Source organism: Meriones unguiculatus, chromosome 5 (genome assembly GCF_030254825.1).
Source record: "Meriones unguiculatus strain TT.TT164.6M chromosome 5, Bangor_MerUng_6.1, whole genome shotgun sequence".
Taxonomy (NCBI): domain Eukaryota; kingdom Metazoa; phylum Chordata; class Mammalia; order Rodentia; family Muridae; genus Meriones; species Meriones unguiculatus.
This window is the reverse complement of record NC_083353.1, coordinates 90,066,642-90,094,546: the sequence shown is the minus strand read 5'-3', so window position 1 is coordinate 90,094,546 and position 27,905 is coordinate 90,066,642. Positions and strand designations below refer to the sequence as shown.

The 27,905-nt window shown below is 43.0% G+C and overlaps 1 long non-coding RNA gene across 1 annotated transcript; it reads left to right on the top strand.

Moving 5' to 3' along the window:
* The first annotated feature begins 11,015 nt into the window (after positions 1-11,015).
* On the top strand, positions 11,016-27,633 carry LOC132654093 (uncharacterized). Its single transcript, XR_009591777.1, has 3 exons — positions 11,016-11,137; positions 26,490-26,626; positions 27,468-27,633. It is a non-coding gene; the product is annotated as an uncharacterized LOC132654093 (long non-coding RNA).
* Positions 27,634-27,905: the final 272 nt, after the last annotated feature.

Here is a 27,905-nt window from a genome sequence, read left to right as displayed (position 1 = left end):
GGGCTATCCATCTAGATGAGAAACCAAGGCCTGTCTTGTCACTATGAGCCGCTACATAAAAGAACAAAATAAAATTCGTGAATCAGTCACAGTTCAGTTGCTGTAACAAAATACCAGAGTGAAAGAACCCCAAGTAAGATGACTCCTACTTGTACGTCTATTGGTCCATGCTTGCCTTCGTTGCTGGGTACCTGTTCTGCGGCAGAAAGTTTCAGTAGTGGGAATGAGGGCAGAGGAGACTGGTCCCATGATAGTAGCCAAGAAGTAGAGAGGGAAAAAATGCCAGTGAATTGTCTCCTTTTGATGCCCCCCTACCCCCGAACCTTTGCCTTACTGGGTAGTGCTGCCTGTGTTCAGGGTTCCTCTCTCCCCACACTTTGACTCTCTCTCTGCAAACACCATCACAGACATACCTAGATTAGCCATCACAAATCAAGCTGCTTGTGAGGTGTAAACATGTAGTCAATAAAATCTTCTCATAATGAATTGTGCATGGAATGGTTCAAGTATGGAGCGAGGACAGCCAAAAAGCAGATGCTGCTTCCTCAGTCACAGAAATGGGCTGACTGGACGTAGATGCTCAGGGAGAGGGTAGGAGCAGCTCACCGGACTAAGTGCTTGCTCGGTGAGTGCAGCTGAGACTCGGAATTGACACTTCCATAACCCCATCAGTCCACGTGCTGGGAACTGGAGACAGAAGTTTCCTGGAGCTTTCTGGCTAGATACTCTACCCCAGCCTCCATACCCCGAGTTGAGTTAGAGAGCCCCAATCGTTCTCAGGTGGTGAACAAGAAAAGAAGACACTTTACCTTCGCCTCCAGCTTCCAGCCTTGACACGCTGCACCCACATGAGCCTGCATACCTGTGGACTCACAGACGCAAACAAATGAAGATCTATCTGCAAGACGATCCTTGGGAAATACATGGAAGGATGGATAGATGCCTGGATTGTACAGATACATGACTGTTCTTCCTCCAACATATGGCATACCTCTTAGGCGGAGTCTGATTGATGCCATAATATAGAGATAATATATAGTAATATTTTGAATTTTCACTTTTTTTCAGTCTGATTAGTGCTTCCTAGACTTAAGAGAAACACAGGGGCACAGCTCTAAGTGTGCAGCACACGGGACATCTGCCTGTAGGGACTGTCTGGGTGCCATGGGCAAAGAGTCCAGGGACTCAGAGGATGAAATATGTCCTTGGAGGTGAAACTCAGGATCCTTCTCTTTTTCAGAGTGAAATGTGACAACCATCGTTGGGGCAGTTCTGAATATCTTTACCCAAGCCCGAGAAATTATTTATCTTCTCTGGACAACGACAAAAAAAAATGTATGGCATACTTTAAAAAGTATGTCACTATTTCCTAAGAGAAATGACTGCCTCTCTAGAATCTGACTAAAAATCACGGGCAATTGAAAGCCTGGTTTATCCCTGTGGACTATTAGTCACCCTATAAAAGTTAATTTAAAACAAATTAATCCATAAATCTCTACATTGTCTGCAAATACTTACCACTATAAAAACCTAATTTAAACCCTTTCCCCTCTATTCTAAATTAGGGTTGCATTGCATTTTAGAACTGTCTTCCTGGCTCAGAATAAATTACTAGTTATTTCCTTTCTTATTGATGTCGGTGGAGGTTCTAAGGCCGATATTAGGTCCAGCAGCACCAGCTCTGAGTGCTCAAAGGGGGAAGAATGTCCAATATTTTTACAGAAGCCTTAACACATTAACTTTATGTGGTTGAGAACTTTAATTCTCATTGTAGCTCTTCCGTCTCTTTCTCCTGAAATTTATCACTTTGCTCAAACTTAGGAGAGAGAAGGAAATGAAATCAGAGAGGACATTCTTCGATGGGGACTGTGATAGCATTTTTCCTTTTACCAGTGCCATCAATATTGGAATCTTAAAGTGAAGGGCAAGGAAGCCTCATCTCACTGAACATGGCTAAAGAGGGCAAGTGGAACCCAGGGACAGCCTAGAGTTCTGCTGGAAATCCAAAACACCAATTCTAGCTATTCAAGGAACATTTCTCTAAACAATTTGCAGAGCATTGGGAAATGACTCGGATAAAATACCGTCTCCATTTAGATGAGGTCATGACTATAAACACAATCTTTTGAAGCAAGAACTAATAGCCCTCCTCTTGCTTGCAAAGGGGATGTGACCATCTTCGGTAAGCTTCAGATTTTTGAATATTCAATTTGTATACAGAAGAAAATACTTCTTAACCTATGAAGTTCTGTCCTGTGTTTTATTTTATTTTATTTTTTAATGCCTATCTTCCAAATCAGAGGAGAACCAGGGTAGCGATTAAATTCATTAATTCCAAATCCACCTCTCCCTCCCCCCCCCCCCGCTGTTGTAAGCCAATGAGAAGACACAATTTAGTGCATGTAGACATTTCACGGAAAGGTGTTCCATGGCTGTCATTTCCGTAATCTAAAAAAGGTACTTATAGTATTGTTAATTACCCAGCTCCCCACCACTACCCTGATGTTAAATGGCACTGTTCCATTAGCTGTAATTATTCCATTTGTAATAAATAAGCATTAACCATTTTCAAATGTACACTCACAAATCATTTTTAAAGGATGAGTTTCATGCATTTAAAATCATATATTTCACAACAGCCCAGATGACAAAATCCGTGTGAAGGCCTAAACTCAAATTAGGAGAGCATTTACAAAAATTAAAATGAAACGCATTCAGGAATTGAAATTATTACAGCCTCAGAGACCTTTCAGGAGGGAATACAGGGTGAGAATGACGGCAGCTACAACCGGGGAAGGACAATGTAGACACGTACCCGGATGCATCCTTCAAAAGACCCAGTTTTCTGTATAGAACCCAGCACTCAAAACAGAAAGTGAGCTGTGTGAAAATAGACTCTGATGGCTCATGGGCAGATGGACAGCTGCCCAAGTTGCTTTGGTCTCTCTTCTGGAGAAGTAGGATGGACCCAACACTCTTCTTTAATTTAGAGATGCAGATGTGAGTGCGGGTGGTGGACAGAGGTGGAGGAGAGAAATGTGAAGTAGGGGTAGATTTTCAGACCCCCCCCCCCCCACACAGACACACACACAGACACACACGTTACTTGGAGACTCCTCTGAGGAGTGAAGATGTGCTGTATCCAACACTTTTTATAGGTTCACTCTCCTTGTTTAAACTAGAAAGAAATTAATTAAAAGTACAGTAGAGAGTCATAGAAGCACGCAAGTATGACGTATACTACCTTTTGTATGCAGACGGTAAGGTAATGCAATTTGCAAATATTGTAAAATGTTAACTAGCAGGTCATGAGGCTACTGCGAAAATATGGGTACCAATAGATAGGTAGAGGAAAAGGCTGAGGCTGATGTAAGTTATAAACTGCCAAAATAAGTTTTCAAGGCAGAAAATATCCACGTTTACATTATCATCAACGTCACCACCATCATCACCTTCAGTTCTGGGGATTATATCCCTGTCTTTGTGAAGTCTAAGCGAGTGTTCTATGACTGTACTACCCCACAGCCCAATATGTAATGTACCTTTAGTAATACACCCATGGAGTTAAAATTCGGATTGCTACTGACACTGGATTAAAAGTGGGTTCCTACAGGCTAGTCCAAGGGCTTTTGGATTCATTCCAGGTTGGATTTTTCTGATTGACTCTGCTCTCAACAACAGAGCACAAATTATTCTGACAGATCTCGTTTATATATACATAGATATAGATATATTACACAGAGGAGGATATTCACATGAATGCAGGTACTCATGGTGGTCAGAGTGCTGGTGATATTGGTCCTGTAGTTAGGCAGTTGTGAGCCACCCAGTATGCTGTTAGGAACCAAATTCACATCCTCTAAAAGGGCAGTCCACCCTCTTCACTGTTGTGCTATCTCTCTAGCCCCTCAAATGATCTTTGTGAACACTGAATGATAGTAAGAGCAGGACGTTCTGCTTACTGAATATATCTAATATAAACTTATATTTATTTATATCATACATACAAAGTGATATAAATTCTCAGCCTTAGCATAAATCTGTTAATAACAATAACATGCACGGTCAACCCGTTTGCTGTTGTGAAAGAGTGACGACACGGTGTGGTGGATAGCCTGGGAGGGGGCAGAGCTGTGCTGTCCAGTATAACTGTCACTAAGAAGCCCGATTAAAGTAAACAAAATGTAACGAGTTCCCTAGTTAGTGCTACTATTGCTATGATGAGCCATAATCAAAGCTACTTGGGGAGGAAAGGATTGATTTCTGCTTACGGTTCCCATGACTGAGGGACATCAGGGCAAGAACCCAAACAGGGTAGGAACCTAGGGGCACAGGTTGATGCAGAGGCCATGGAGGGGTGCTGCTTACCGGCTTGCTCCCCATGGCTTGCTCAGTCTGCTTTCACCTGTCAACATATGGCCCCACCCGCATGGGCTGGGCCCTCTCCCATCATGCTTTAATTAAGAAAATGCTTTAAAGCTTGCATACAGTCCAATGTTATAGAGACGTTTTCTCTATTGGGGTTCCCTTCTCTCAGAATTACTGTATCGAATAGACGTAAGATCAGCCAGAACATCCAGTTTGCTAATTGGACAGGCCATATTTCAAGTACTCAATAGCCCCACAGACCTGGAGGCTACGGAACTGGACATCCTATACAGAACACCTTCTTTATTGGAAAACAATTACATTGGGCAGAAAGTTCTAGGGACACTTTCTAAAGTCAACAAAGAGAAATTTTTGTGTCATCTAGTCAACCAAAGGGGCTGGAGAGTGGCTTTTATTGCTCAAAATTTCTCTAGCGACCATGGCTTTCAAGTTTTATGGTCAACATACTGTCTGTAAGGAATATTCCTGAGAAGCTGAACCAGAATTCCTGTTCTCAGAGGCACTCAGGGAAGACACAGCCTAGCTTACCTTGGAGGCAGAGTGGCTGGCAGGCCTGGAAAGATTGAGTTGTCTTTCTTTGAATAAAATTGCAATGTGCTTGCAATGATCTTATTTATCTCTTATCATGGCCTCTGAAAGAAGTTTCAACCCTGTTATCTCCTTGCTCCAGGGAAGCTGTTTAGGTTGCACACAATATTGTAAATATTCAACCAAAATGATTTCTTTTGAAGGTTTTACTACTTTATATGAAAACATGTACCCTGTCTGTAACTGCTTCAGCCCTTTTTAAAATGTAATTTTATGTACTCCAAGCAAGGAAACCAACATTCCTGGGCAGAGTGGCCAGATAGAAGTCCCCTAGCAAAGTAAGTGCTTTAGGTAATTCTGTACACAGTGACAGGCTAAACCAGATCCCAAGATGCGTGGGTAACGTCTACCTTCCGAAGTCCCATTGTCTTCATCTGTGCAGTAGGATCAACGTCGTCTATTATTGTAGAAACACCTTCCCTGTCTAGGAAATCTGCTGTCTTTTCACAATCAGCAATAGGGAGGTAACTAATGGGTTAGGGGGAAGAGGTACTAGTAGTTCTGTTTGCTGTTCAGAACCAAAGGAATGGCATTAAATGAAATTATTCACAGCTCCCTCCCCCTGGGAGCAACAGCACTACTCTTTGATCACTCCACATCCAGAACGGCATCGGTGGCCATTTCAAACTCTGACTTTATTTGATGAACCCTGAAAAGCACCCCTCCTTATTTCATTGAGGACCTATCACTCAACTGGTTCACACTAGATGAGTGTTGGCTTAGGGAATCTCAAAATGAAGAAGGGACATAGCCAATTTCCAGGTAGACAATCAACACACACACACACACACACACACACACACACACACATTTTTCTAAGCTAGTGAGTTATATGAAAACAGACTTTGTGTTTAGTTCAATTTGAAGATCCTTGTTATCTCTGCAACTAGAAGATATTCAGTAGCTATCTAGAGAAACAGGCAAAATTTAGGGCATACATAGTAAATATTCTTATTTTTTTTTTCATTTCAAATGCATCAATTATTTTCACTAATTTGCCATCTTTCCAATTATGGGGAGTTCTGAGAGGTTCTTGCTTCTTGTTGTCTCTAGCCCTCTGGAGAAGAGTATGGCCAAGAGAGGAGCTGATAAACCAGTGGTTTCCATACTCTGTAAACAACCCACACATGATTCCCAAGCACTTAGAAAGCAAAAGGGAAGTGTTCTGGCAGAGCCACAGCCATGAGAAGACAGCCTTGACAGACAGAGCAATTTGATGCCTGACAATGTGTAGGGGTGGGGGTGGGGGTGGGGCGGGGACTTCCTTTTTTAGCATAGTGATGCCTGGCTCTTCAAGGGAACAAAATTATCCCATATGTCTTGCCCTGTATCTTACATCCACCTCTACCCCAGGACACAGAGACCTCAAGGTAGAACATGGCTGGAAGGTTCGCTTCAGGAAATCACTAGATTGGGAGATTCTCAAATGAGCCCTTAGGAAACAAATTCTGATACTAGTAAGACTTGATGAAAAGCTTTTCACATATCCTAAATATAGAAGTGGTCTTGAGAGTCAATTGCCAGTGGAGGCCCAAAGGGCTAACCTTGAAACCGATTTGAAAGGCACCAGAAAGTATCTTCTTCACCTCTCACCTTTCCCTGCCCTCTCTCCCCTCTTCTCACAGGCGTTCCTCTGGAGTCAAGAGCCCCCCTCAATTCTTGTCAATCACGTGTGATGGCTGAGTGATTGGCAGGCTCTGAATGAAACTCATTCACTCTCAAGTGTTACCCTGAGCTCTCATTTGCATTTAAACCTTTCTCTTTCTAGCTTCAGAATTGCCTGCTTTTTATTTTTCCTTAAAAGATTTTTTTTAAAGCAGAAAACAGGAGAGATGAGTCTCTTGATGCTCTCCTGGTTTTTTTTTTTTTTTTTTAAATGGTGAATGCTCATTGTGCTTTCTAGGTTTCACCTGCAGATAAGGGCACCTAGCAAGCAAAGGGCAAGGGTGAAAGATGGAGGATGAAGAGATGGAAGCAAAACAGGAGAAAAGGCAAGAAAAAGTAGGAAGAAGGGAGGGAAGCTCACTGTGGTTTCCAGCATAGAGCTGAAGTTTCCCTATTGGAATTCCTTGAAGGAATAAAGTGTGTGTGTGTGTGTGGGGGGGTCATAGCTTAAAATGTGCCCTCCTGGACATGATTTCTTCTGGCACCTAAAGCATTCCTCTGCCTTCTCCTCTCAATACTAGTGACTAGGGGCCTGGCAGCTCTCCTGCTAAAATTCTAACTGGACCGATTTCATTCCGTGAGTGCATGCTGTTTTGTTCTGACATTTCTGGTGTGGATTTTGCCTATGCTTACATATTTGAATGACTTAAAGTAATCTCCGGTATAGCATTTTATTGTCCTAGCCTCTGTCTCTCACAGAATAAAGCAATTCGAATCTCCCCATAGCAGCAGAGATTGTCACAGAACATGTGACCATTGTCCCTCAAGGAGCATCGAGCTGTGATCTCTTTTCTGCACCTCCATCAGATGTGTGTCAGCCAGGAAACTGAAGCCAGGCAGCCCTGCCTTGAAATTTTTTGTGGAAAGAAAGGTGTGCACTCACAGACGGTCCTCAAGGTGGATTACTGGCAGACAACTCCCCTTGCATCCTTGGCAGGCAAGATGGATTTACGATGTCTGCTGTGGGCCCTGGGGACCAGAGAACAGTTAGCAATCAGCTCCTGTTCAATTGTCTTCAATAGTCATGGCTGTAATGCACAATAACGGTTCACAGCCACCATGGTCCCATTCATGCAGCTACCCTCCCTCTCGTAATGTTTGCTGCTACTTGTTTAGAGTTTGTCTGTCATTAGTAAAGTGGCCTTGAGTTATAGGCATGACACACAAGTGCTCCAAGATGGGCATCCCCAGACGTTCTCCTTCCGAGAGAGAGAGAGAGAGAGAGAGAGAGAGAGAGAGAGAGAGAGAACTTATTTGAGAAATGTAGTTTAACGTTTGCATGGGTGGAAGAAGCCTCGTGGAAAGTTCGAGAAAGTAATTATCACGTAACTGCAAAACATCTCCCACTTCTAGTTCTGTGATGGCATTAAAATTGCAAATGTTTTATATCCAGATAATATTAATGATGATGATGGTGGCTAAATACATCTCTTTAAACAACAGACTCACAGAGCAAGTCAGCCAAGACGGGCTGAGGGAACGGCAGATTGCGGGCTCCCACCTCACCAGCATTCCAGTATGCCATGGCAGGTGGAGTGACTGGCTGAGCTGAAGCTCCCCCCGCCCCAACACACATGCCTTTTGGGGGAAGTTGTCACTGCCAATCCTGCAAAGTTGAAGTTGTTCAAGATCGATGATGTTCTTGCTCTGAAGGTGGACTGCCTTGGTTGGTCATCCTTAGACAGCAACCCAGAAGCTCCTGATAGTGGAGTCAGGGAGATGGCAGCCAGCAAGTGTTTCTAGGGCAACTGAGGTCCCCGAGAAGCTTCACAGAAGTGCACTTTTGCTGACTAGATAGGGAGGAGGAGACGCACACACTGAGAGGTCAGCCAGCCCAGGAACTAAGTCTTTGAATGGCGCGGGCTGGTTTGGGCCCCTGGTAACAGTCGCAGCGTGAACATTTAAATGCAACCTATCTCGGGTTGCAGAGATGGCTCAGCTGCTGAAGCACTTGCCTTACTTAAGGACCTTTGTTTGATCCCCAGAACCCACATAAAAGAGGCAGGCATGGCGGAAGCCACTTGTCATCTCAACATTGGGAGGTAGAGACAGGTGGATGTCTGGATTCACTGACAGCCAGCCTACTTGCTGAGTTCCAGGTCTGTGGGGAACTGCAGAGGAGGGTGGCTTCTGGCCTCCACAGGGATTTGCACATATTTGCATATACAGATGTATTGTCACACGCAGAAACATTTACACTCACAAGTACTACACAATTTTTTTTTTTAAGACAAGTGCATCCTGGTCCCTTCAGGGAGAAGCTTTTTTTTGTCTAAGGGCAGGTTTGGCGTGGGGGTTGTGGTTTTATGGAGTTGAACCCAGTCATCAAAAGAATACATCTGTGACATACCGTAGCCAACTTCTGTGAAGTAGTAAAATTTCCCAGTAATTCATATGGTAGAAACAATGCTAGACACCCTGGCTGAGCTGGAGAAAACCTAGGTAGAGTGGAATGGGCAACTCTTTTTCTCTTCCAGTGAGTCGTAGATATTGGCACCTGTGAGCCTCCATCATCATGGTTAGCTTTGACTATTGGCAGCAAACAACCCACCCTTGAGACTCTGTGTCAACATGCACTATAGCAGCAGACTTCCAAAGCTCAGCTGATGGTCTGGAATGCCAGGGGGCTCAGTAATAACCGTGAACTCATCATGGGCGGCTTCCCTATCTGCCCCCGACTTCATTATCCTTGAGGTGAACTCACAAAACTGCGTATAAGCAGCTGTGGGCAATGAGTTCTCTGTAAGGAACACACGTAAAGGGCCCACGAGTCTGCTTGTATGCAGAAAGCATGGTCTCTGTGTTACCAATGCAGTTCTGTGTTAGCATAGAGCCTAGTCAAGACATGATGACAGAACTGTGGTTTCTGCTGAGGGACTTGGGGCAAAGAAATAGTCCCACTCAGTCATGTTAAGCTTTCATCCCATGAAGAAGGCAAGGCCTGTTAAACGCTGACGAGTGCTCTCAGGGTTCACTCCGTCCCAGGTGCTTTTCTCTAGCAGTGTGACAAGAGGGAAGGAGACTCCCTCTTTGAGCTCCATTTGCTCGGTGGAAATGAAGATTAGCTCAGTAAATCACACAACAGTCATCATTTAACAGCCATCGTTATTATCACTGGTCTTGGCTGCTTGTAGGCAAGGCAATCCAGAGAGGACACTCCCTTCCTAACTCCAGAGCAAGCTTGCGGGCATGGTGTGTGCGGGGGTCCCAGACTTCACTCTCAAAGACTCGCTTGGAGAAGTAAAAACAAACATGAGAGCTCTTAGTACATTGCCCCAAACACAGCAAACAACAGAAGATCCAAACGGCTGAGGTTAAACTGGTGAAATTAATGTAAAGACAATTCAGTCACTTTACTTGTCCATACCTGGCTGGGAGCGAAGCTGAAGCAATGAGACTTTGGACACTTTTTAGACTCGCATCTTTGTGACTCGGGATGGGAAGCAGAGAGTGGAGCTGCAGCGTCTTGAGGGTTACGGTTACGAACAAGGAGCTTTCTTTCTGCCTCGTAAACTCACGGGGTGAAATCTCATCCCTTGATCTTCAAAGTGTGACAAAGAGCTATTGATTGAGAGCATATTGTCATTTAAATTACAATTAGGGATGGGTGAAAGGTGGTTATTCAACAATTCAAACCTTTCTTTGAATGCTGTCAAGGACGACATAACCTTAACCCAAACACACTTCGGAAACTTCGAAGTTTCAGCGTGTCTAAAATCAATGCGCGCTTCTTAAAGGAAAAGCATCTCGTTCATTACTCCCAGCGTCGCGTTCAGCGGTTTCGAATCTGGTGGCAAAATTCTTTCAGTGAGCTTGCTCTCGGTCACACACACACACACACACACACACGCACAAAACATGTGTCTTAACATGACGGCAACGCTGCGTTTGCACTGTGAGATGAGATCAAATCTTCCAGCCCATTTCCTAGCATACTTCCAGGTACACAAATCTTTAAAAATTAAGTGGTGTGGGGATGATACACGTTTCCATTTAGACTGTTTTAAGGAGGACACTGTACTCCTGAGTGCTGAAATCACGAAGAACTTTAATGTCTTTTATTGCCCTGGAGACAATATTCGGTCCTAAAGGCTGTTGGTATTTTCACCACACACAATGGGAAGTCTGTAAACGTGTGTGCATGTGACTAGTGGTGTCCTAGCACCGACTCTCGCCTTTTGCCAGACGAATGTGCTCTGTAAAGAACTGGCTCTGATGTGGCAGGCACACGTGCGCCGCGCGCGCATGGATACGAGCGATCCCTTCGCTGGCAAAATGCTTGACTCGACTCAACAGTGTTGCTCCAGCCATGTCTGCTGCCGCTTTCTCGGGAAGGCAGGCGGCGCAGACGCCGTGGCTCAGAGCTCCTACACGGAAGATCCCTTTGGATCTGGCCGCCCAAACGCCTCTCTGCCTCCCTACCACGCATGCACCCATACCTACGTGTTTTCTTCCAGGAGTGGCATGCTTTTGCCAGGATGACATATCATGCCAGGTGAGAGCCTGGCAGCCTCTTGTCCACAGGGTCACTCCCGTACTGGCGGCGGAAAGACGTGGAAAGGCGCAAGGTCACCCAGCCCTGCAGCTTCCCGCTTCTTTCTCACGTACATTCAGATGTCCGCTTCAGCAGTCTCGCACAGGAGACCACAGTGCAGACTCAGGTACACACCATCTTTCGGGTACATTGGCCAGGCAGGTGGAGGGCACGTTTCTGACGGAGCCTTCAGCTCTTTCAGTGGTCACTCCTTTCTGACCCATTAAGGAACACGCTTCAAGTACAGCTTCCCGGGAAGCCGTGGGTCTGTGAGCACCTCTGCTCAGCAAATGGGAACATCCGATTTTACATCTTATTTGGGAACTGAGTAGAAGAACCACGGGATGACACCTTTATATAATAGAACCAGCAAGTGTGTGTGTTGGGGGAAGAGAGATGTCAAGGCTTCATGGTCGGATAACAGGATCTCATCAGAATTTCACGAGGATTCAGCCTAAGCCTGACTAAGAAGAAAGGGACACTGCCCATCCACAAACAGGCAAGACAGGACACGCAAATTTTTAAAGGTTTCTACTTACACGAGGAGGGGGGAAAATAACCAACTAATTTAGGGTTTCACCGCGGCCACCCTGTTTACTAATAAATTCCATTTGAATGTCAAAATAGAAATTTGAAGCCGGAATAGGTTTTACTCGTATCCGGACAGATATGGTACCTAAAGGTTTAGAAAGGAGCTGGGAGCGACGCACGGCCTTCGGGGGGAAGTGATGCTTTACTGCCGCCTTGTGGACGGCCGAGAGGCAGAGCGTCTTTCTCCGCAGCAGCCTCTAATTTATGAGCCTTGTCAATAAGAGAACCAGACACACGTGCGTGTGGGGCAGATTAAATATTAATGGAGTTTAGTCAGGGAAAAAAAAAATTATTTTAACCAAAGGAGATCTATAAACAGTCTGCAAGTGATTTTGCACTATATTTCGAGAAATTCTCGATCCGCGCTCGCGTACACACCCACACCCCGTACAAGCTGGGACAAAGCATGGCAGAATTAGCCATTAAACAAGAAATTAGTCAGAAGAGCGCCTGCCGTCTTTAAAAAAAAAATACAGGGAGTTCTGTTCATGCTTTGTGAAATTCTGTCATTATGCTTCAAGAGAATTTGGAAAGTCTGTTAATTGTCATAGAATTAAATGCAGCACCAGAAAAAAAAAAAAGTGATGCGTAAAAAAGAAAAAAAATTAAAAAAACTGGACATATTCTGGGGTTCCGTCCAGCATTTCAACTTCGAATGTTTATTTAAACATAACTTGAGTTTATAAACTTGTTTTCCAAGGAGATTTACAGTGCCTTCTGATTTTGGCTGGATTGAGGGAGCCCTGCTTGACTCCCTGTTAGAGTGAGCTCCGAGAAACCACCTTCGCGGAGCCTGGGGTGGAGCGCGTCTTTTCACTAGCTCCACCTCCGGTCACTGCCCACGGAGAAGTTCTGGACTAGCTGCCCACTGGTGTCCGTTAAGTGGCCACGGGAGATTTTCAGCCTCCCAGCCCCAGCACTCATTGATACTCACCAGCTCGTGTGCAGCGAGGTGCATTTCCGGTTGTTCATCTGTTGGGCCAGTGGTGGAAATGCCTCGGTGGTCCATTAGGAAAACAAATGATTTTACTTGTAAACTAGAAAATCTCGCTTAAAATGGAGAAGAAAACCAAATTTAGGGTTTTAATTAAAGGCCTTAAAAAAATTAAATCCGGCGAGAAGACAAATAATCTGAGATCTACAATTTAATTTTAAATGATTTTTTTTTGGTAGTCACTATTAAGTCATTACTTCCCCTCCGCCCCCGGCAGGGAAAACATTTCCAGTTGAACTATATGAAAATCAGACAGCACAGTAATCTAAATATCACTGTGTAGTCGAGTATTTTAATTGTCTGTCCTTATTCCCTTATTTTGGCTTGAGGGAGGAAAAACATATGTGGGGTAATTATTTAAATGAAATAGAGACAAAAGCCACACTCTTGATGAACAGTAATCAGTGCTCCACCGGGTACACACGGGTCCGGTAGTTCTCTGCTTTGTTTTCTCTTCAACTTGAATGTGACAAATGTTAACCAAATGTCATCTTCAGAGATTCAGTCCTATTCTTGATGAAGTAGGGGAGATTGCATGATCATCCCAAAAGGTATTGTTTGCCCATTATTGTAACAAATGTGCAGTTATATGCTTGCACTGGCCTAGGAGGATCCTGATTGCCCATTCTTCCTGGTCAGGAAGTACCCCTCCCTCTCACGCTGAGCTTCCTGCTTCTATGCTCACCACAATGTAGGTCTAGGTTGTAGCATCATCTCTTATTTCACACGCAAGAAAATAGAGGCTTGGAGAGATTAATGGAACCAGCCAGGATCACACAGCTCTTCAAGATGCACTTATTTCTAGGGAACCAAAACATAGCTCACTATCTCTCCGTAGTTGGCAATGCTGAGCCAAATATTATTCAGAATATTCAAGCAAATACTGAACAATTGAGAACTGTGTTTATTGGTCAGGTATGTTTTCTGAGATTCATTAGTTAGTTAGAGACACTTGTATAATAACGTCAAACCTAGAACATTGATGGGACATTGGAATTTAAAATGTAGTTAGATGTAGTTCTTAAACATGTAAGAGCATGTAGGGCCCACATGCATGTGACTGAATAGCTTTGAAATCTTGTGAAAGTCCAACAGCTCTGCCCACTTCTTCTGGGAATACTCCGGATCACATACCTATTACCCTAGCTTTCCTCTTTAGGCAAACAAGTGTACCAAGGAGCTCAGCGGGAGGCATGCGATGTTCCCAGCCCACCATAATGACTGCCATTACAACAGGTCAGGGGAAGACAGACGGGTGAACTGTACTACACTGGTGATAACCTGAGTCTTCATACCTTGAGGTACGCTGCCAGGGAATGCTGATGGATACTTGAGTATTATCTCAGTCTTCAAGGATGTGAAGACTCTGATCAGGGATAGTCATGTGCAAAGACGTGCTAGGGTGTTTCACAGAGAACAGAAAGGTGGTTGTGAGTGTACAGGATTGGAAAAGTGATAACGGCTCCCTAGAGTACTAATCCCAAAGTAGCAGGAATGTGCCCTGAGAATGATTTTTGTGATAGATGGTGTGTCTTTTAGGGAGTTTGATCCCAAGTCTGAGTAACTGCAATTTGAGGTATTTTGGGAATGAGAACTCTTTATTTCCTCTGTCCTCCTTTCTTCTCTCTCTCTCTCTCTCTCTCTCTCTCTCCCCTTTTCTTTTCTTTCCTCTTCTATCTACCTTTTCTTTCTCTTTTCCTTCACCCCTCACTTCCTTCCATCCTCATTTCTCCCTTCCTCTATTCTTTCCTTTTTCCTTTCTCCTCTACCTTCCTTCCTTTCTCTCTTCTTTCCTCCATCCCTCCTTTGTTCTCATTTCTCCTTCCCTCTTTCCCCATGCTCCCTTCTTCCTTCTCTCTCCTAGTTTTTTCTATTATTTCTTTGTTTGTTCTTTTTCCTTTTCCTTTTTATGAAGTAACTGGAAGTTTGCTTCAGTCATGTTGTCAAGTTTGATTTAGATGTCGTCATGTCCAGAGATGTTCTATATTGAATTCCTCTCTCTTCCATACGGACTATCACCTCAAGGGGACATTCCAAGTATGGGCAAAAATGTTATGTAGGCAGTGAAGAAGGCTTTTTTTGGGTCACCAGCTTCCTGTATTTCAAATAAACAGACAATGACAAGAATTATGTGCTGAGCACCACAGGAGAACTTTGCCTTTCCCAACTAAGCCATATTCCTGTAGGTGATCCAGGGAACATGAGAGTCATTGGCCCAAGGTTCGTCTAATACTGCAGTATGGCCTAAGACACTCCAGTGGAATCAGAACTGATGCATGGACCAGCTGGTGCACAACCTCCTTAAGTTGGATTAATTTAAAGTGTAAGACGCATAACAAGAAGTTTAGGGTTTTCTCTCTCTCTCTCTCTCTTTACCCAAGGAGTACATACTTGGCCCATGACTGAGAGTTAGCAATGAATGAAACAGTGAAAAAGAATTTCACAAAACTGTAATTAATTCATACATGTGCATTTAGAAAGCTGGAACTTCCTCTGAAGAAGGACACCTTGGGGCTAATTCCAGAAATCCTGTCTTCAAATCCCTCTAGTTCGTTTTCCCTCAGTCTGTGTTTCTTCTTGTGTTAATGCAAGCCAGGCTGAGTTATACCAAGATAGTAAAAAGAAAATGTCAGAGATGCATTTCCAGTCGTTGCCCAAATGCTTCCTTTGCGTAGACCTCTAATATCTGTAGCTCTAGCTGTGTCGTCATTGCTCCGCAGGAATGTTTGTGTTATTAGAACCACATTAGGCAGTAAGCAAAAACACGTGCCCAGCAGCCTCCTTGGGAGATTTGTGCATGTTTTCCTGGAGTGGAAACAAAAGAATAATGGCCAGCAGCATCCAGCAACTTAGCTTCATCTCTATCCTATTAGGATCATATTCTCAGGAGAGCACTCTGGGTTTGAAATCTATTTGCAAACTGCTTTTTTTCCCCCTTGTAATTTCTCACAAAGCAGTTGCAGCGTACAGGAGGTAGGAGGAAAACAGAAAGTCACGACTTGAACAGGACCTTTATTTTCTTCCTCCAAAATGATTGGTGAGTGACAAGGATACTAAGGGAGGTTGTGATTTGTGCTTTTCATTTACTTATGGACAGGATTCTTTTTTTTTTTTTTTTTTCATTTGGAGATTTTTGATAATGGAAACGACTTTGAAATTGATGATGCCCCTTGATTAGCTGCGATTATTGTCATTTACTGAAACAAAGTCTTGTCACTGTGTTTTGTTTTGTTTTGTTTCACTCCTAATACAGTAAACTGTATGTCATCTTGACTGAAATATATAATTTCAGTCCGCTGAATGTAACTTCACCATATGCCTCAGCTCAGTGTTGTTTGGAGGCCTCTTACTAGAGAGACTTCTCAAGTTTGTGACAATTAGGTTGGGACATTCATTCACTTATGAACCGTTTCTCAAGTGCCATGTTGTCAGTCAAGCATTATATAAGACCGTGTGTGGATGTGAGAATCAGTACGCTCCACTTTGACTGTGCTAGTGGATTTTGCAGGGATCATGATTTCCAAGTTTAAAGAGCATTTAAAAAAATGAGGCAGATAATCGGCAGAGTTTACGAGAGCGGGAGAGAAACGGGTTGAAATCTATGTGGGGCGAGTGCTCTCACAAGGTGTCCGTAGGTGAGAGGTCTCGGTTGGTATGTGGATGAATAAATGTCTTAGTCAAGGAAGATGAAAGGGAAACTACAGAAAGCCTGAGTGCAGGCAGCAGGACTCACAGACCAAGCATTAGAACGACAGTCCTATGCCAAGGTCTTCCTGGCCAGAGTGACCCTGACTCCAGAACACCGTAAGTAAGTTTCCAGGGGCTCTTGAAACCAAGGCCAAGTGTTAGTTAGCACCTGACCTCGTGGGTACCACTTGCCCGTTTTTAGGTGGGAAGGACTGATACCTGATTTTGTGTTGACTGGGGGTGTCATGGTGTACTCAGGGTAAACACAGTTTCCAGTGATGTTTGAGAGCATGTTTCTAGATGACAGTGGCATGTAAGCAGATGGACCCTGTAAAGTCCACCACCTCCCCTTGTGCTGGGCCTCACCTGACCAGATGAAGAACACAAAGCAGCCAGGGAGGGATACGAGGATGGTTTGTTTGCTGAAGTGATTGCTCAGAGGACCTGAGTTCAACCCCCTAGAACTCGTTTCAGAACTCACAGGAAGCCTGGCTTGGTGGTGCACACCTTTCTAATGCTAGGAGGCAGAGATGTGTGGGCACCTGGTCCTTGCTGACCAGCAGCTAGCTGAATGGGTGAGTTCCAGGCCGATGAGAGGTCTTGTTTTAAAATAACAAGGTAGATGGTGTTCCTGAGGAATTACACCAGAAGCTGAGCTCTGGTCTCCTTCTACACGGACATGTGTACATGCGTGCTAATGAGTATGCGGACATGCCAGCGTGTGATCACCAAGGAAACAGGAGTTCTTCACTTCCTCCGTGCTGTACTGTTTTAGCTGGACCATCTTACTTCATGTCTTTCCTTTCGGTTGGAACTGACCTCATCAGCTCCCTCAGATCTAGAAAGCTGAGCCTTTACACTGAATTACAGGCTGAGGTTGCTTGAGTCTCCAGCTCTAGACAAGAGAGCATGGGTTTTCTCAGCCTCCCTCACCTTGTTAGCGAACGTATCACAATAAATCTCTATGTGTCTAAACACCACACACACACACACACACACACACACACACACACACTCACTCACTCAAAGCCTCCATGGCTTCTGTTTTTGTGGAGAACTCTGAGTAATCCAGGCAATGACCCAGACTGGCCCAATTTATCAGCTTTATATGACCACCTCATCTTTTGCACAAAAATGGACTTCAGTGTGTGAGTGTTTGATAGATAGAATGCCTTTACTCTAGCAAGCCCTGTCTTCTCATTTGCACTGAGATGGAACAAAGACTTCAGAAATCATGGCCTTCGGTTATCAGATCAACAAATAGGTTTACTTGACGATTGAGTTCATAAAATTAAGTGTATGGGAATGGGCAGTGAGCTGACCTTTTTTTTTTTTTTTAACCCCCTTAGAGGTTACCCAAACGGTCTCATATTTTTCTGATTCAGAACATGTTTAAGACTAAGCTGTGTGAGCTATTTTGCAAACAGCCTGAACTAAAGCCTGTGGGTCACCAAACCCATTTCCAGACTTTAAAACGAGTTCTCCTAAATTGTCTTCCTTTAATTATGTTCCTCCATCCTGTCATCTACTCCCAGAAGACTTTGGTCATATGACATATGAAATTATTGAATGACTGACTTTCTGCTTTCACCTTCTAGGGAGCGTGTGGCATGCAGCATATGTAATTATGAGAGAGCTTCTATGCCCCAGCGCACTTCCCTTTCTTTGACCAGAAGCATAGAAATGTTTCTCTTAATTCAACAGTGCTACTCTTCCCGAGGCGAAGAGCAAACTGACTGGGCCTGGTACTGGCGGTGAAGGCAATCAGCGGCTCCCAGGTTCCAGGGAAGCTGGCGGCGTTCAGGGTGCAGGCCTCTCTTTGTTTTGGCTGTCAGGCAGTGCCAGACCTTTGCCACCGTCACTGTTCTCCATGTACATCCGAGACCCTCCCCCACCTAAAATGAACTTGCATCAAGCTTTTGACACACACCCCCCACATTTCCTTTTTATTTCCAATAAGCACAAACCCATGATCCTCCAAATATTTTCCAACACGGTGAAGTAAGTTAGAAATTAATCCTTTTTTTTAAAAAAAATCTCCTTTATACAGGGGTTTTTAGGTCTAAGTTAAATAATATTTTGAAGTCCCGTTTTCTATTGAGAGATAGCTGAGGTGCAATTATGCTCCATATCTCCAAAGGAATGGCTGGCCTTAACTGTCTTCCCTAAACAGTTATGCTTTATGTGCATGAGACAGGGAAGGCTGAGGAGACCTAAACTTCTCCATAACTGATCTATAAGTTGTGTGTATCTGATTGTCTTTTGCCACCAGAGTGGAGAATGTGTCCCCATTTAGCTACCCATCACTCTAGAGTAAACACAGCATGTAGGGCAAAGGCAAGATCAACAGATAATATGTTTACCTCTTATCTTCTCTGCTTCTTACAATCAGCAGAATGTCCATGAGCCTAATAATGGTTTTTCTTTTCTTTCTTTCTGTTTTTTTTTCTACAGGAGGAACACTTTTATCCCATGCTCATCACAACTATAAAGATGAGGAGAGAGAGGTCATCCATCCGTTTTTTCAAAAAATTTGTTTTTCTGTGATCAACAGGTCTTCTATGGAGTTAATATTCAATTAATTCTTCTTTTCTTTCCTTAACATTAAACAGTTTGGTGGCTTAAAAGGGTTTAGTCAATTCTAGGACACGGATAGTAGGATGTCAGCAATGCCTCCAACCTAATGTCATTAAGTGTTCAACAATGACGCTAAAATAAGTAGCTTTTTGGAAGTTATGTCTTTGAAGTTTCATTAATTAGTCATATCATTGGGAATGTATGGCTAAAGTAAATTACAGTGTTTAAAATATCTACTCTTTCAATGTGAAAAATGAAAGGACCCTGCTACCTTGTCTTTATACTAATGAAGATATTATTAATTGGTTTAGCAAAAACATAGATCTAACCATAATGTGCAACAGTTATTAAAGATAATTAACTACAGATCATTGGTTTGAAACATCTAGTCCAAAATGATTTCTGAAGGGCACATTATTCTATGAGATAAAATAATTAAATTTCTAACTGCGGCACGAGACAACTGTGGCATATCCAGCGGTTTAATTTCTTTTGTTCTATTCTCAGGGTACCCTGACTGTTTTAGGTTGTGAAAAGCTCTAGTATTTCACCGTGAGCCCTGTTCAGCATGTTCCACGTAGATCTTTCATGTCTTCAGAAAAAAAGATGATAAAAAAAGGACTCTGGATGACACTTAGACCTCCTAAAAAGCCCACATATATTTTCTGCTTCTTAGTAGAGAGAGTGGGGTGTGAGAAATCAAACAAACAGAAAACCAAACAAGTGTCTTTAATGAACTACCTTTTAGACATCCCCTCATGGAGCTGATTGTAGAAAGCAGAGAGTCTCCCATGTGCAAAATAAATATGGAAAAAAATATAAGTGGGAACAATTGCCAAGTACTCCTGGATTAATACATGATGTAATTATGTGCATACATATAAAATTAAACAATGGCTGTAAAAGCTATGGAAGCAGCTGAACAGAAGGTGTTCCTTAAAAGCTATGGGATTGGAGGTAAAAACACTCTGGCTAAGTTGCTAATCAGTCTTGTTTATGACTTGCATTCAGTTCAATTAAAAAAACAAAACAACAACAAAAACACTAGGACTCAGATGCCCCAGAGAGTCTTAGGAATGCTAAACAAAATTATCATGATAATGTTTAATATTGACTACTTGTGTTAAGGGGTTCACTGGTGATGAAGTTAGAGACCTCTCAGATGCCCCGATTTAAAACCGTTCACTATAATACATCCAGAAATTGGCTTTATATAAAGTCCAGAGTGAGACATAATACTGATGTCTTTAAGAAGCCATTCAGTCTTATATTAAGTTTAAATTTGTGGGAAGCCTGGAAAGGGCCATGTGTTTGGAATCCCAGTTCAGGGGTAGGACATAAAAGATTATTTTTAGAAATATTATTAATATCTTGTTTTAATCCAGCAAATGTGCACTTGCTAAAATAAGGACTTTAAAACAATTCCATAGAAATAATGTTTTTTCTTTCTAGTAATGAAGTTGAGAACACAAGTAAATGAGGAATTTCTGAACTTGCAGAGAAAGAATAAGCCCGAATGTGTTATATATGCCTCGTCTTTCTTTTCTTTTCTTTTCTTTCTTTCTTTTCTTTCTTTCTTTCCTTTTTTTCTCTCTCCTTCCTTCCTTTCTTCCTTCCTACCTTCCTTCCTTCCTCCCTTTCTGTTTTTATTTTGCATCTGACATATAATAAATGTAGAAATCACTGAAAAATCACAGGGAGAATATGTTTATTGGTGAAAAGCAAAGAGAGTCATTAAAACCTCCTTAGCATAGATCAAACATTTGAAGATGTGTCCTAGGACCATTCAAAAGAACAAAACCAGGAGCCAGACATGGTAGCACACAGCCTGTCATTCCTGCACTTGGGCGTCTGAGTTTTGAAGCACCGAAGGTTCAAAGCCAGCATGGATTACATAGTACAAACCTGCATGGCTGCCTCCTCCATGCCCTGGCCCAAGTATTCCTTGGTTAGCGCTTAAGGATCCTGCCTGGGTATCCTTGTACAGATTCGCAGTGTTCATCAGGCTCTGAAACATTTCCAGTCACAATATGCACTTAACTCTTAAATGCTCATCTTCCTGGAACACTGGCTGATGGGGTGTCCTATTTCTTATACTTAGGGAATGTAAATGTGGTTCATTTTCAACACCCTACCCATCCCTTTGAAGCATTCCATGGAAAATGGTACATTCTCTCCCTTTACATCTTTCTCTTCATTGAAATCATCTGGAGGCTTTTGTTAGATGGTTACAATGTGGCTGCCATACTATCTTTCTTAGGGACATTGTTTTAAGTGTTAGTAATAAAAGACAAAACAAAAATCTGTGCCTAGAAGGGTAGAGTTGGGGATTCCTGAAGAGCCTGAAGTCTGGGGAACAGAGTGACTGAGCCAATAGTTTCTGTCCTAGCTGAGGAGCCCCAGCCTATGGAATCATGGGCTTCCCAAGTGCCTAGAACCATGGAGAGTAAAACTCAGGCTTGATTCTGTATCCTTTCTTTTTCTTTTTCCAGACAAAGAGTTTTCCACAAATGTGCTGCTACACATTTGTGTGTGTTTCACTTCAAGTGTGCATGTGTGCATGGGTGTCTGTGCATGTCTGTGCATATGTGTGTGTGTGAATGTGTAGTGTGTATGTGTGTGTGTAGGGGAGTGCTGGAGGTCCACATTGGAAGTCTTCTCAGATCCCTTCTTCAGTTGCTCTCCACCTTGCTTTTTGAGGGAGGACTCACACTCTTCTTCTGCCAATTCTTTTATGCTGGCTGGCCAGCAAGCCCCACGGATGGTCTACTTCCCAAGCCTTGAAATTACAAGATTACAAGCACATACATACCAACACACTTGGGCTTTTTTTTTTTTCTTTACATTTCTTCTGGGGATGAAACTAGTCCTCACTACAGACTGAGCTCTCCCCAGTGCCATTTTTTCTTTTTTTATATTTGCACGTTGTCTAGCTGAAATTACCAAATGTAACTAAAAGTTCCCCAGCTTGCAGCCAGCAAGCTGCCTTTAGCATACAAATGTATTTGTTTGTCTGCCCAGAGCTTAATTTAAAAAATATAAACAGTTGCCAACATTTCAAATTCAGAAGATTCTGTATAATAATTTAAGTTCTGTCTCCTGAGGAAACAAAGAATCCCATAGCATTGGCCTGCAGACTTCCCCTTGGCTGTTTGAGGAATTGGTTGCTTCTACTGCTTTTGATACCCCCTTGACAGGACGCAAGAGTCAGTTCTCAGTTGCCGCCTTATTCACCTTGTTGATTAATTTGGAGAGTGGGGTTGCTGGCATCTTATAGTTTCACATTCTTGTCTTGAGGGTCTTACATACTTGGCTCTTTTCCAGATGAAAATCTTTATTTTTGTGATCAAGGAAGTACTTCAGGTTAATCTCAGAATGCTGCCATTGCATCCCTCTTTGGGACCTGAGTTTACACACACATTTCCAGAGATATCTGGGGCTCACCACAGTATATGTCTGGTTATTCCCCGATCAGTCAGAGTAGCTGCTGGCTGCTGTCCCCCACCCCCAGTGTGGCTGCGGATCTGCGTCTCTTCTATCGCATAAGGCCCAGAAGGCAAGTCTGAACTAGTGCCCCCACATAACGATGTGGTCAGAGGCTTTCCTCTTCATCTTTTCATAGGAAAGACACCCCAAGTGATTGGGAAAGTGGCTCAATGGTTCATGTCCTTCACCAAATGTAGCTCCTTTCCCCTCCACTAGATTTTAATCTCGGCAGCCTCAGGACCCTGTGATGGATGCCTGCGTTCACAGATGGAACTTCCCATGAGTCACAGCATCAGCCAGCAAGGGATGTTTCGGTGAGGAAGGCAGCTTTGCTTCTAGCACATCTGAATTGGCAGAATACTCCACCTCGGCATTATTGTAGGGGCTATGTAGGCAGTGAGCGCTGGCTTCTCTGGCCTCCTCTTGGCCTGTCAGCTGTTCCTGGAGCCTGCCTTCCTCTGTGGCCCTGCGAGTGAGCAGAGGGGAGGTGATGGATGTGCCGGGATCAGATGGAGAGGTGGAGCCATCTGCTCCAACTCCCAAGTTATTTTTGGCTCAGTAGCTGCAGCTTTGGTTTGGGCCTTTTAACAGTTCATTTAGCTGTGCAGGAAGGAGTGGATTCCGAACTCAAGGGCCCTGGTGTCAGGGAAGGTTTGTTCCCTCTTTTCTAACCGTTCTCTTCACACACTCACTCTTCCTCAAAGGCACTTATTTATTTATTTATTTATTTATTTATTTATTTATTATCCCAAATCTCAGCTTCCATTTTCCTTACTTTTTCTGAGCAGGATTTTTCTCTCATGGATGGCTGTGGAGTGAGGTCTTGCCAGCATTAAGTCCAGGATATTTACCACCCACGATTGCTTACTCATGCTATTTTAAATGATCAAGATACATTATCTTCTGGGTTATTCTTGTTGCACTTGAACTATGTCCAAAAATACTAGGTTTTCCTCCCAAATCTCCAACACCACAAGTAGGCCTTGTGAAAATAGCTTTGCTACAGCCTTTTTAAAAAAGCCTTTAAACATTGTTTGACAATTTTCTTTCATACATTACGTTGTGGGAGGAGGAGTAGGTGATGGGCGGAGTCTTTCACCCTTTAGTTCTCATTGTCTTTCTATTAAAAGTCATTCTCATCCTCCAACTTTCTCTTTTCTTCCTTCACCCCTGCACTGGGCTGTGTCCCTTTAAAACTATAACACTGGAGTGAGTATGTATACTCACTCCATGAGAGGGGCAGAAAGAAGCTCTGAGAAAGAGGTAGGAGGAAGGTACCACTTGCACAGAAGTGGCAGAGGGCACTGGGAGTGGAAGAGTATTAAGTGTAGGTGGTGATACAGAGCAAGGGGAGCCATTAGACTTGGGGCAAGTGTCAACCATGACGGAGTAAGTGTTATGATACCACATGCAAACTTGCAACTCTGCAAGCTAACTAAAAAGAAAGAGTTCATTTTCATCTCAGAGAATGAAAACAAAAGTCTCCATTGCCCCATGTGAGTGAGCTTCTCTTCTTGGGTTGTGGAGGGACTCAAATGACTTCAGTCCCCACTGGGTACTGCCTTCCTTTTCTCTTTCTTTCCCTTCCTCCCTTCCTCCCTCCCTTCCTTCCTTCCTTCCTTCCTTCCTTCCTTCCTTTCTTCCTTCCTTCCTTCCTTCTCTCTCTCTGTCTCTCTCTTTCTTTCTTTCTTCTTTCTTTTTCCAACAGTACAGTTGGATCCCTACAGAGAGATTTGCTTCACTGTTTCCTGGGTTAATGACACAAGTGTCCGTTAATCTTTCTCCCTGATATCTACCCTTCACATTGTTTTAATGACAGTTTCCCCTTAAAACCTAAATAGCAAGGACAATAAAGAAAAGAAGCTTTCAATCTGAAAAATAGGCACAGCTAGACAGAAATCAAAACTTGCTTAGCAGTTATTTGTTACAATGATAGACACATGCTATGGAAAAATATATTTTAAAAATAGTCAGTGTTGGAAAAGGGAAATACTAATGAAAAAAACTTCTAAGAGCAGAATGTCATTAACACAAAGGAAAAAGAAATTGTGCCCTAATAAATCTTCACTACCACCACCACACACACCTTGAGGCCCCGTGATCCAGGTCATTGTCTTATTTCTGATTCCATCCAGCTCAAATGCAGCCTTGGAGTCTTGCTCAGCCCTACAACCCTGGGCAGCAAAATACAGCACAGTTTGTGGACCAGGACCAGGAAGGAGAGATGAAATCTCTGTAGACACCTGTGAAGGTCAATGTCCTGTGGATGATCGGTCACTTTCCATATAGGTTCAAACATGCCTGTACCTTTCGTAGGAATAGCTCTGGCGATTCCTGACACGCTGCTGTCAGGTGACTGACAAGTGACAGGTCTATGCCTCTGACTGTCTCAAGTCGAGGTGCTTTATGAGGAAGAGTGGCACCCCAGCACCCCACTGGGAATATCAGTTAGTTACCGGTATGACTCAAGGGGAGACATGACGATTCCCCTGTGTTTGCTTTCCTGTAAATTATCAATAACCAACTGGACCCTCTCCCTGGGGATGACTGAGCATTAAGGAAGTTGATGACTGTTAGAATCGATGGTGCAAAGGACATCCAGACAGAGAACGGGTTCCATAGATGAGGAAAGTGAACCGCAACGAGATGCTGACACGCTGGGAATTTGCTCTGGACAAAGGGGAGACTTTTTGCTTTTCTCCACAGGCAGCTGTTCCTTTCGGCTCTATCCAGTATTTTTTCCCCGAGTGGAAAAAAAACCTCAGACCTGGGACTGCCAGATTTTCCGGGAAGCTGGAAATCCGGGCTTTTATGTGAAACCTCCCAATTTTTACTTTTTGGCAATTAATTCAAACTTAAAGCATGGTGAAAGCCAAAGAAAACACATCTGCAGCCACACAGGCCCCAGGAGCCTCCCACAGTGACCTCTGATGTATGCGAACATGTTTGTAACAGAGCCTGCCTCATTATGGCTATTCCACAAATATTTGTCTCATCTTTTCCTTGTCATACCCAACATGAGAAAAGAAAAATAACCAATTTGAGTGTTTTAGACAGTCACCTGATTCCTCAGGTTTAAAGAACTGATTTATGACTAAAGCGGTAGGTTAAGGTGTTTAGTCTTATTCACTGTTATGGTAAAATGCTTAAACTTGGGTATAGGTTGTCCTTTGGAAAGTTTAATTGGCACTCTGACTTTGTAGTGTACAAGTTTAAATTTTTGTCAGAAGACACACACACACACACACACACACACACACAAACAGCCTAGAAGTTTGTGAATAATATTAAAGGAATTTTTCTACTTTTTATCTCTCTTTTATTAAAAATATAGCAAATATATAATATATATTCATGTACTACAGCACTTTTTGGCATGTATACACATTGTGAAATGGAATGGCTAAAGCTATTTCACATATGTATACTGTGTGTGTGTGTGTGTGTGTGTGTGTTGAGAACAGTGTAATATCCAACTTCTTACAGATGTCCAAGTATAGATATGCTTTCTAAATCATAGTCCCCGTGTCTTACAGGAGTCCTGTGAACTCACGTATGATGTTTAGCAGACATTTGATGTCTGTTGTCCAAGATCCCTCGAATCTCTGATTTCACGCTTGCTGGGAACCACAGGAAAAACATGTCTTCTCTATGCTAGTGTGAGGAAGTTCTTCTGGATTCCAGGGGTGTCCTAGATATCCCTCATTGTCTTTAGAGGAACAGGACCTGGCTGCAAGGGCTGCCTCTTCAAGCCACTCCCCCCAAAGCACTTTAACTTACTTTTTAACTATTGCATGCCAACAAAACAGGTTGCTTAATTGGTTTGACCTTTCACAGTATTTTTTAATTTTTCAATCTTCGTTTCATGGTTCCATCTGGCCCTTTAAAACGACATCTGGTTAACTGTACTTAACCAGCTGATCACTGTACAGTTATTTTTAAATGTAATGTATGCTTAAACAGATGTTATTTTTATAGATGTGGATCTAAACTGCACTTGTGTACGTGCTATGTCTGCATAAACTCTTTCTGCAATTCAAATGTTGACACCCAAAATTACAAGCCAGAATGCTTCTGAACTCCACCATTACGGCACTGCACTTCTCTGCAGCCTGGTAGGTAAACATCAATTCAATTCTTTTTTTCTCTCTTCATTGCACATAAATAAAACATTAGCATTTAGTTTATAAAGTGATGAACATTTTGCAGTGTTGGATTTAGCTTTATAAATACAACTGCTGTCAGCAAGAAAAAAGGATTTATTGAATAAATAATAAGAAAGCTAAGGGAAAATGAAAATATATATATTATGCAAAACATGGTGTCTGTCAACAGGTCAGAGAGGGGCTTCCATGCTCCTGGTATCGCTACTAGAGATAATTCCATCTTCTGGAACACCAGCCATGAGGCACCACGGACTCCATCTCCAAGTGCCTCAGGCTGAGTGCAGGAAGGAGGCTGGAACAAACCAGTTCATTCATAAAGCGCTAAATGCTTAATTTCCCAGGCATAATTAACATTTTTGAACCACCAAAGCCTTTATCCCCAAGCAGTAGAATGCACTGAGAGCACTTGACTTAAAAAAAAAAAAATTCTAGTTGGTCATTCCACCCCACCCCACTTTATTTTAAAGTTTATTTTTTTCCTACTTAAAAAAAAAAAATAGAAAAGGCCACAGCAGCTTTATATACGGTAAGACATTACCAGTTGTGAAAGCATATTGGCACCGGGGACCCCCTAGTTGGGTGGAGAACTCAGTCACTCCAGCTGAGAGATCACCCCGCAACCTGACAGTGGGTACTTTGCATACGACCCCGGGTTGTATCTGACTGGAGACAAAGAAAGTGGTCACAGTTGACAATATTTTGCCGAGAACTTTCAGGGACTCATTCTCAAGGTTAAAAATTGCTGTTATACATAATGCCCTGGTAATTGATAGACATTTTCGCTCTCCAGAGTCCATTTTCTGTGAAAAACACCACAGAACATCTGTTCATAAACAGTCCTTCTGTGAAAATACTGACACAGGTCCTGAGTGTCTCCGCGCTCAATTCCCCAGCCATGCGCAGATGGCAGGATGTATTTGTACAGCTGAAGCTTGGGCCGCAGCAGCCAGCCAGATCTCCAGGTAAGAATTTCAGGCAGGCACAGTGGCTGCTCCAGCCCTACCCCAACCTGTTCAAGGAGCTCTGTCTCAGACACAAAGACAAATTGTTTCAAACCAACCTGTGGGATCCGGTGGAAAAAAAAATCACCTTGGGCAATCAACATGTAACTCTACAGAGATAAGGACATTGCCAGACATTTCAAAGATTCCACAGAACATATTAATGAAAACCTAATTAGGTGGCTGAGGTATTCGGGAAACTAAACAAGACTGATCATTTTTGTGTA